This window comes from Cibotium barometz, chromosome 17 (assembly GCF_041138505.1).
Source record: "Cibotium barometz isolate CiBa-2024 chromosome 17, ASM4113850v1, whole genome shotgun sequence".
Taxonomy (NCBI): Eukaryota; Viridiplantae; Streptophyta; class Polypodiopsida; order Cyatheales; family Cibotiaceae; genus Cibotium; species Cibotium barometz.
Window position 1 is genome coordinate 29,110,831 of NC_141062.1, and position 11,269 is coordinate 29,122,099.

Below are 11,269 nucleotides of genomic sequence, written 5' to 3' on the forward strand. Positions count from 1 at the left end.
GAAATCAAATTTAATAAGAATAACACTTTTATAATAAAAAAATTCAAATCAAATTTAATAATAATAATACTTTTATAATTTAAAAAATTCCATTATACATCTTTCTATACATAGAAATTAATTTTATTAAGAATAACACTTTTGTAATCAAAAAAATTCCTTTATACATCTTTCTATGCATAAAAATCAAATTTAATAAGAATAACACTTTTATAATTAAAAACAAATTCCTTTATGCATCTTTCTATGCATAAAAATCAAAGTTAATAAGAATAACACTTTTATAATAAAAAAATTTCCTATATGCATCTTTTTATGCATAGAAATAAATTTTAATAATTAATATCACTGATATCCATGCATATTCATAACTGAATATGTACATGGAGTAATTAGAATAAAATGGTGGGAATTACTCTTTTGTAATAACATAAAAATAAATTTTCTTTTTCACAACATTTTAGAAAATTTTGCCATAACCTCCTTTGTATGGCTGACCATTTCTCATTTTTATAAAAAAATTCCATTAAGCATCTTTCTATGCATAGAAATCAATTTTAATAATTAATATCAGTGATATCCATGCATATTCATAGGTGAATATGTACATGGAATAATTAGAATATATCTTTTAGATGCAAAAATGGTGGGAATTACTCTCTTGGAATAACTTAAAAACAAACTTTCTTTTTCACAAAATTCTCAAAAATTTTACCATACCCTCCTTTGTATGGCTGACCATTTCTCATTTTTATCTTTCTTCACCTAACTTAATTAACCGAATTTAGAATTACAGAACTCTAATCTACACAATTTTCTAAATTCAAGAGAGTAAACAATAAGAAGAGTTCACTAGTTAATCTTTCTAGGATCAAGAAAGGTTTGAATGTAAAGAAGAGAAGGGGGTGGCCTTTTCATCAAAGGCATAGCATTTGAATTTAATTCAATCATTTGCAAAACATAAAAAATCAAGAAAACTATAGGTTTTTCATTAAAATTCATAAACAAAGTAAGAAAACTAGCTTACATGGAGCTTGTAAGCTCTCCTTTGTTGGCTTGAGGGATTGAGGGTTCTACTCTTATTTGAAGCAAGAGTGACCACCAATTCACTTTGGAGAGGATTAGGCCAAAAACAATTGAATTATTAAAAAATTCAATGTAGATGGCTCAGGACAGGAGTAGAGTAACAGTCCATAAACACCATTAAGCTTTTACAAAGGGGGAGGCTTCTATTTATAGGAAAAAGTGAGCCTCTAACCAAGCAAAATGATTCTAGAATTTTCCAGATCATTTTGGTCAATTTTTAACCATTTTTGGGTCAGTTCACCTGACTTTTTAGATCTAGTTTTGAAACAGGAGAGAGGAGAGATGAAAATATCTCATTTTATTGATTAAAAATTGGGGTAAAAAGGCACCTACTTCATGAGGGGAGATCCCCACATTGAGGTGTCAAAAATGCATCATTTCCTCTAAATATCTCAGTTTTTTAACTAATATCTCTTAATTTTTAACTAATAAACCTTGTACTCAATCAACTCTTCATCTTCTTATGTGAGCATTTACTCATTTTTGGGTAATTGTTTTCTTTATTCTTTGGATTTATCTCATCCTCCCATCACTTGGATAAATCCTATTGGCCCATAGGAACCTTAATTGGACCATAATCCAAAACTTTCTAAAAATTTAGACCCTTAGGCTAAGGTCTTTAATACATATTTTTAATTGATTCCTAATGGACCTTAGGAATTTCTTTTTAAACTTCTATTTCAGGGGAATTTATTTTAATAAGAAGGGATACTTTTTCATCCAAAGATATCTAAAAACTGAATTACCTCTTTCTCTCTCTAGGCCAAAAAACAGGTAGAAACAAGATATTTTTATTATTCTGAAAAAGGGGATTGATTACAAGGGAAGAAACAGGACATCTTGAGGGGCTAGGGAGGAATCTTACATTATGTGATAAAATGTGATGTGATGTAAATGGATGTGGATGCGACGATAAGATGTGATGTAATGTAAATGGATGTGGATGCGGATGTGGATGTGATGTGATGTGATGTAAAGGGATGTGGATGTGAATGTGGATAGATAGGAATAAGACATGATGATATATATGGATGTAAAGAGATGTGGATGAAATGTGATGTGATGTGAATATATAAGGATATGAATGTGATGAGATGTGAAGTGATAAATGTGAATGTGAGTGAATGGATGGATGTGGATAGACGTGCATGTGAATGAATGAATATGAGATGGGATGTGTATGAATGAGATATGATGTGGATAGATGTGGACGTGATGTAATGTGGATAGAATGTATGTGATGGAATGGTGATGAGAATGAATGTGATGGATATGAATGGATGTGATGTGATGGATGTGATTGGATGGATATGATGTGATGGATGTGAATGGATGTGATGTGAATGAATGTGATGGATGCGAATGAATGAGATATGATGTGGATAGAGGTGGATGTGATGTAATGTGGATAGAATGTATGTGATGGGATGGGAATGCAATGAATGTGATGGATGTGAATAGATGCAATGAGATGTGAATGGATATAGATGTGACGTGATGTAAATAGATATGAATGGATGTGATGTGATATGATGTGATATGGATGTGATCTGCTGTGATGTAAATGGATGAGATGTGATGAGGATGGATGTGATGTGAATGGAGATAGATGTGAATAGATGAGATGTGATGAGAATGGGTGTGATGTGAATCAGGGTAGATCTGAATGGATGAGAGGTGATGTGAATAAATGTGATGTGAATCGGGATAGATGTGAATAGATGACATTTGATGAGAGTGGATGTGATGTGAATCGGGATAGATGTGAATGGATGGGATGTGATGTGAATGGATGTGATGTGATGTGGTGATGTGGATCGGGGTAGATGTGAATGGATGAGATGAGATGTGAATGGATGTGATGTGGATATGGGTAGATGAGAATGGATGAGATGTGATGAGGATGGATGTGAATAGATGTGATGAGATGTAATATGATGTGATTGGATGAGAATGGATGTAATATGATGTGATTGGATGAGAATGGATGAATGACGATGAGAATACATATTGGATGCAGATTAAGTAAAGTGAATTGATTTAGAAGAATGTGGAATAACAGGAAATGATGTGGAATGATGTGAAAAGATGAGAGCTTGTTAGAAACTGTATTTATGACCTGTCTTTAAATGACTGTTTTATGTCAAGAATGCTAGGGAAGCATTTTGACCATCTTGTGAATGAGGTCGTGGAGATGAAAGTGATAAAGTTGCAACAACAGTTGACGGAGAGTGAATGGAGGATGTCTCGTGTAGCAAGGTCGTCAGCTGAGGTCTTGACCAGTCTCGGTTCAATTTAAATGGTGAGCTTCCGCCGGTATAGTGGATGAGGGACCAAGGAAGCGGCCTATGAGTGAAGCGTTAGGTGACCTGCCAAGGATCCTAAAGGGTGCTAACCATACGGTGCTTGGGCTCTGGGTCGCCGAAGATACCCACGCATGCATCGAGGAAGAAAATGGAACAAGGTGTTAGAGTTTTTTTCTGAATGCGGGCATGGATCTGGTTAACTGACCTTGCTAGTCCTCAACGGATGAGTCCATGGCTCTTTTATATGGATCTGTCAGTTGCTCTTGCTGATCTTCAATGGAGAGTCCATCTGGATTTTTATAAGTGAATATATTTCTAGGTACTATGAGTTAGGAACTATTGAAAAGGCCCCTAAGTGGGCAGGTGGTGAGCGTTCTAGTTGCCAATGATGCCATAGGTACACCGATGAAGGAATGATTGAAAATTAGAATTCAATCGGATATTTTGGAGGATTATGATCAGTGATACTATGGTTTCATTAAAAGATTGTTTTAAAGATAGCTGAATCTGTGAAAAAGACAATTTCATATTGGGTGTGTAAGTGGTGTGAGTATCTTGAAGTTTGCATGAAGCGCCGGCTAGGGGGCCGGGGAACTCTTTTCCCTGGTACCCAGGACAAAACATAACCGAATTCCTAAATGGATCCTTTCACTACAGTGGCTGGGCAGTTGGCTAACCCATGGGACTAGATGGGGTTAGGCTGAAATGAGACTCAATTCTCTTATGGTACGATAGATGAAGTAAATCCCGGACAGTCCTTGTTCTATGGAAAAGAATCAACGGCTGTCCCTCTCGATGAGGAAAAAAGCGTTGGTCTCTATGATCCAAGTGCAAGTCTTTTCCTTGATCTGACTATGTGACTTACGGGTTTAGTCGGATCAGTTTGGTTAGTGATGACCTTGACTACGTTAGAATAAAAATATCCTGGAGGAATCGCCTGTGCTTTTTGGGCGAGGAAAGTTTTTTCACATTCATTTTTGGAAGAACCAAGGGATTAGTCTCTTGTCCGGATATCCGTGGGGGCGAGGCCCCGAGTGAGAGGCTCTTCCCTGCACAAGAAGTTCTACTTCCGCGCGCAGGGGGCAGGGATCTTTTAGCTGGTATCAGAGCAAATTGGCTAAAGTGGAACAACCGAGAAGCCAAAAATGTCAAAAATTTATGAAATACTAGTAAAAATTTAAAATTGTGTGATTAAATTCATACAAATTGATATTTAGAATGAAGATTCATAATTAGGTAATTGGCTCTTCAGATGGAAGTACCGTAATTTTATGGAATTCTTGACTTTCTTGAGGCCTAGACATGATGGTATTTACCTTATAATTCCAACGACCGTGACTACCCGTATATACCAAGAGTATAACTGCAGCTCTTTTCTCGCAGTATATACGAGTAAATTTAAGACCTTGAAATTATAAGCAAAAATGCCATCCAGATGATGAATTCAAATGTTGGTTGATATGATTTTAGAATTCTGGTTGAGAATTGATGAGTTGATTTGGATTCTGATTGAAATTTAATGATTCTTGAATTCTAGTTGAAAGAAGATAAGTTTAACAAAGCCACAATGAGGATGAATGGGACGAATCCGAGTGATGATGATAATAACTGGAATGATGATTGTGACTTCAGCAAATCCCTATGAGATTAGTGGATTGTGTTGAGGGATAGATTGCTTATGTTAACACTTGACCTAGTGGATCGAGTTAAGGGATGACAAATTAAAAACCTGCATGACTGAAATTCCCATGGAGGAATGTTTAGATGGAATTTTTGGTCTAATGGACCATTATTGTGTTAAGGATATGAATGATATATTCTGAATGAATTGTTATCTGATAATGAGTTCTATATGAAGGGATATTTTTCCCAGGATTCTGTTGCGTTAACAAGACTATAAGGAACCCTAGAATTAGTTGGACCTTAAGGGAAAGAGTTGTCCTCCAGCTGTGCGAGATGAGGTCATCTTGCGTTTTTAAAGTGAGATCATCTCGCATTTTTAAAGTGGGGTAGGATGTAAGATTCCTCCCTCCATCTTTTGAGGTGTACAGGTGTAAGAACCTCCCCTTCTGATCTTGTAATTATTCCCCTCTCTGAAATAGAAGAAAGATCCTGTTTTACCCTGTTTTGGCCTGGAGAGAGAAAATGTCTAGAGAGAGGTAATCCAAAATTGAGATACTTTTGGATATAAAAATCCTCCTAGTGTCTAAAATGGTTTCCTCTAAAACAAAAATTCAAAAAGAACTTTCCAATGTGCAATTGGAATTAATTAAAAATGTGTATAAAGGACCTTAGCCTAAGGGTCTAGATTTTCAAAAAAAAAAGGATTATGGTCCAATTAAGGTTTCTATGGGCCAATAGGATCAATCCAAGTGTGGGGAGGAGATAAATCCAATGAATAAAAGAAAATACCCAAAAATGAGTAAATGCCCACATAAGATGAAGAGTTGACTGAGTACAGGTTTATTAGTTAAAAACTATGAGATATTAGTAAAAAAATGAGATATTTTGGTATAATGATACATTTTTGACACCTTGGTAAGGAGGGGGGAGACTTCAAGGAGGTGCCTATTTCACACATGTGGTGGAGTTTTTAACTCAAAACAATTGTGATATTTTTTCTCTCCTCTCTCCTGGATCAAACCAAATCAAAAGGGAGCCAAACTAGATCCAAATCTTGTCCAAATTTAGCCAAACTAAACCTGGAAAATTCTAGAACCTCGTTGGACTTGGTTAAAGGCCTCCCTCACCTATAAATAGATCCTTAGTATTTTGTAAAAAAATCTGTGAACTATACCATGCCAGTATTACATTAAAATAATGATATTTTTTATTATCCCTAAAAAATTCTCTACTTTTGGAGAGAGTGGAGCCTCTCTCTTTCTTCAACCATCCTTGGAGCTTTCCTTTCAACACACTAACCAATTGATTGGTTGGGGGCTTCTTCTAAGATAGAAAAGCAAGCAAAAATAAGAGGTAAGTGCAATTTGATGGTTTTTCTCTACTATTCTCAATGTTTTCACTTCTCAACCCCTCTCAAGCTTGAGAAGTTTCTAAATTAAGTGTTTATAATGCAAATCAAGATTTTCTTAAAAGTTGTAATGAATAATTAAGAAAAGTTTACATTTACGCTTAATTAGGATGCTTTTTATGTTTATCTCTATCTTCCCCAAGAAAGGTCATTCCTATGACCAATTCTCTATTCAATTGATGCTTCTCATGGAGAAATTCTCAATTCACAAATCAAACTCTAGGCTTGTGAAGCTAGAGGTTAAGAAAATGGTTTTTTATACTTATATGCTAGTAAATTATGGTTATCTTATGAGTTAAATCCATAAATTGGATGTAAGGTTAAAAGATAGTTATACTATCATAATTACATTACTAAGTCTTATTATTTTAAAAAATATTAAAAATTGTTAGTAATAGCAGCGGAGCTATGGTAAAATTTTTAAGAAATTGATACATAATTCATTCTTATGCATAACGTGAAAAGAGGACTTCCTACCATATTCTAGGATTGAATATCCTAGGCTAAAAGAGGACTTCCTACCATATTCTAGGATTGAATATCCTAGGCTAAAAGAATGATTTTCATCACATTAAATGGAAAACTAATTTTTAAGGTTTATGTATAGTTCAATAATTAAGAAAAGAGAAAATTATGGTAAACTTTATTTAAATGATAAAAGATGAATTCCCATGACATTTGGAATTCAATCATTTAAATAGGAAGAGTGGAATTCTTAGCATATTGGAGTTAATGGATATTTTATTTAAATTTAAAGAGAAATTTTAGATAAATTTATTTTATGCATGAGAAATATTTAACTGATAAAAGAGGAATTCCCATGACATTTGGAATTCAATCATTTAAATAGTAAAAGTGAAATTCTTAGCATATTGGAATTAGTGGATATTTTATTTTAGATAAATTTATTTTATGAGAAACATTTAAATGATAAAAGATGAATTTCCATGACATTTGGAATTCAATCATTTAAATAGTAAAAGTGAAATTCTTGGCATATTGAATTAATGGATATTTTTATTAAAGAAAAGAGAAATTTTAAATAACTTTATTTGATAATAAAAGAGGATTTCCCACCATGACATTTAGAATTCAATCAATTAAATGTAAAAAGAGGATTTCCCATGATATTTGAGATCCAAGAAATTAAATGGAAAAAAGATGAATTTTTAGCATAATTCAAATTATAAGTATTTATCAAAAGTGGAATTTTGAGCATTATTGGGAAATATGGGTAGAACTGATTTTTGTAAATCCCATGAATTCTTTTATTCAAAAGAAGAATATTGAATATAATTCACTTGAGAAATTGAGAAAGAATATGAAAATATCCATCGAGAAAAAGAACCTTTATCTAGGCCAAGCAATTGGCAAAAATTTAGAAAAAGTCCCATTATCGGTATCAAAGTAGGAAAAGCTACTAAATGGGGATAAGATGTGAATGGGATGGGATAGGATGTGAATGTATGTGATAAGATGTGAATGGGATGGGATAGGATGTGAATGTATGTGATAAGATGTGAATGGGATGGGATAGGATGTGAATGGATGTGATAAGATGTAAATGGGATGCGATAGGATGTGCATGGATGTGATAAGATGTGAATGGGATGTGATAGGATGTGGTGTGATGAAAATTAATGTGGATGAGATGGGAAGTAAATGGATGTGGATGTGTATGTGAACAAATGTGGTGTAAATGAATGTGGATGTGAATGATGAGGTGAGAATGAGATGTGAGGCTATGTGATAAAATGTGATGTGATATAAATGGATGTGGATGTGGATGCGATAAGATGTGATGTAATGTGGATGCGGATGTGGATGTGATGTGATGTAAAGGGATGTGGATGTGAATGTGGATAGATAGGAATTAGACGTGATGATATGTATGGGTGTGATGTGATGTAAAGAGATGTGGATGAAATGTGATATGATGTGAATATATGTGGATGTGAATGTGATGAGATGTGAAGTGATAAATGTGAATGTGAGTGAATGGATGGATGTGAAAAGACGTGCATGTGAATGAATAAATATGAGATGGGATGTGTATGAATGAGATATGATGTGGATAGATGTGGACGTGATGTAATGTGGATAGAATGTGGACGTGATGTAATGTGGATAGAATGTATGTGATGGAATGTTGATGAGAATGAATGTGATGGATATGAATGGATGTGATGGATATGAATGGATGTGATGTGATGGATGTGAATGGATGGATGTTATGTGATGGATGTGAATGGATGGATGTTATGTGAATGGATGTGATGTGAATGAATGTGATGGATGCAAATGAATGAGATATGATGTGGATAGACGTGGATGTGATATAGTGTGGATAGAATGTATGTGATGGGATGGGAATGTAATGAATGTGATGGATGTGAATAGATGCAATGAGATGTTAATGTATGTGAATGTGACGTGATGTAAATAGATGTGAATGGATGTGATGTGATGTGATGTGAAATGGATGTGATGTGATGTGATGTGAATGGATGAGATGTGATGAGGATGGATGTGATGTGATGTGATGTGAATCGGGATAGATGTGAATAGATGAGATGTGATGATTGGTTCTGAAGGATAACGCTTGCTGAAGCTCCTGCCTTCACCCTGCTCGCGCTGCTTGCTTGCCCCTCGCCTTCCCTCCTTCGCGCCCTGTCCCCCCCCGTGTAGGCGCCCCCCCTTCTTCACGCCATCGCTTAGGTGCCCCCCTTCTTCACGCCATCGCGCCCCCCCCTTCGCCTCGCCTTCTTGCCCTCTCTCGCGCTGAAGCGCCTGCCCCCTTCAGCTCGTCATCGTGCCCCCTCCCCTCGTCAGCGCCCCCTCCCCCCTCCTCCGCCAGCCCTCTCTCTCTTTCCCCCCGCCTCTTGCTTTCACGCAGACCCCCCCCCCGCGCCCGGGTTTTTTTTTCTCTTCGCCGCCTTAAACCCCCCCTCCCCTTCTTGCTAGTTTTTCTACCCCCTGGGGGTTTTTTCCTTATTTTTTCCCCCTCCGCCTTCACTCTCCGCCCCTCGCGTGCAGCTCGATTCTTGCAGGTATCGCATTCGCTCCGCCTTCTCCAGCTTCAAACTCTGATGGAGGCTCCTCCCGCCCCAGAGGGACTCTTCTGCAGCCCCCTCGTCCGCCTGAGGATACCCCCATCAGGCTTTCTCTTTCGCCAGAAGAGGAAGCGAGCCTCACCGCCCGCAGAGGTGGAACGCCTCCAGGCACATTCCACCATCTGCCCACTCGCCCCAGCAGAGGGGAGATCCGGGATCTTCTTCAGGCCCGCCTTCTTGCAGACGTGTTCTTGGCATGAGTCCCCTTGACATCAGGGGAGCTCGGGCATTCTTCAGACCTTGGAAACATGGCTTTGACCCCGCAGCGGCCGAGCAGGGAGAGCGCCTTTTCCATGTTACTGTTTGCTTCCTTGGACTCCGTCGGCGAGTAACTTCGGCTCCTGTCGAGGCTAGGAGCACTGGTGGGCTCGGTGCTTGAGAGTGGCCCCATTGCAGCCTCAGTGGTGGCTAGAGCATTTCGAACACAAAGAATTGATGAAAAGAGGAATACACAAGATTGCGGTGTCATTAGTAGCTTTGAGGGAGCTAATGGAAAAATGGCTGATTATTGTGGCACAATCCAAGACATATTTAGGCTTGACTTTCGTCGCTTCTTTGTGTATGTTTTGGATGTCAAATGGCAAATGAACGTGGTGGAAAAAGGGCCTGATGCAACGATAAAACGCCATGCAAGTGGCTATGTAACTATTGACTCTACAAAGTTTTGGCAAACAAAGAAAGATAGGCTCGTATTGCCACAACAATGTGAGCAGGTATGCATTTTTTTACTAATGTGATTCATGTACATATATATCTAAGCTCGCGTACCCCTTGACTTTTGATATGCTAATTAATTACTGTAGTATGTGTATTTGAGTAGGTTATCTATCTACCAATGGTGCATGACATTAAATGGTGGTACGTCATCCCTATTGCACCACGTTCCAAAGTGATGTATAATACATTCACTGATATGGAGCATATGGAGGATGTAACAAGCCACAATGAAGATGATGTCGAACATGCCAATGAAGATGTTATGATCGATGATCAAGAAATAAGAGATGATCATGATAATGAGGATGAGCGTGCCATTTCTCATGATCATGAGAATGACCCTACCATTGAGGATGATGGTGATGTTGATGAGGATGATCAGGACATCGATACCATTATCAATGGAGTACAGCATATCGATAGTGGAATAAATTTAATCGTAGCCTTACAAATTGATGAAATGGATATTGATGTTGATCGTTTGGCAAGGATGGATCTTATTGAAGATGAGATCAAACCCTAACCAATCCGTCACTGTATCATTCTAAATTGATGACATTTCTATTGTATGTGTTGTCTTTTAATTATCATCTCATATGCATGATTTATTTTTGAATATATTTCATTGTTATAAATGCATGTAGTGGGATTGTGTAATGATATATACTGTAATGTACTATGAGATGGTTTAAAGAAAATAGTTTTTAATTTTGTAAAGGAATTCAGTTTTTCTTCAGTTTTTCTTTACCAAGCGTGTATTAATGCGTGTATGGCAGCGTGTATTGATGCGTGTATTATTGCATGTATATAAACGCTCTTATACACGCGCTTATAAATGCAAATATACACGTAAATTTAAATGCCAAAATACACGCGCCCGATTCTATTCAAATACATGCGCGACCATACACGCGCTCGTAATTTATCGCGTGTATGAAATGCGTGTATGGCAGCATTGTCTTGTAGTGGTTGAAGTCGGTTGGTGAGGTTTTCTTCACAATGTTTGAATTTGGCAA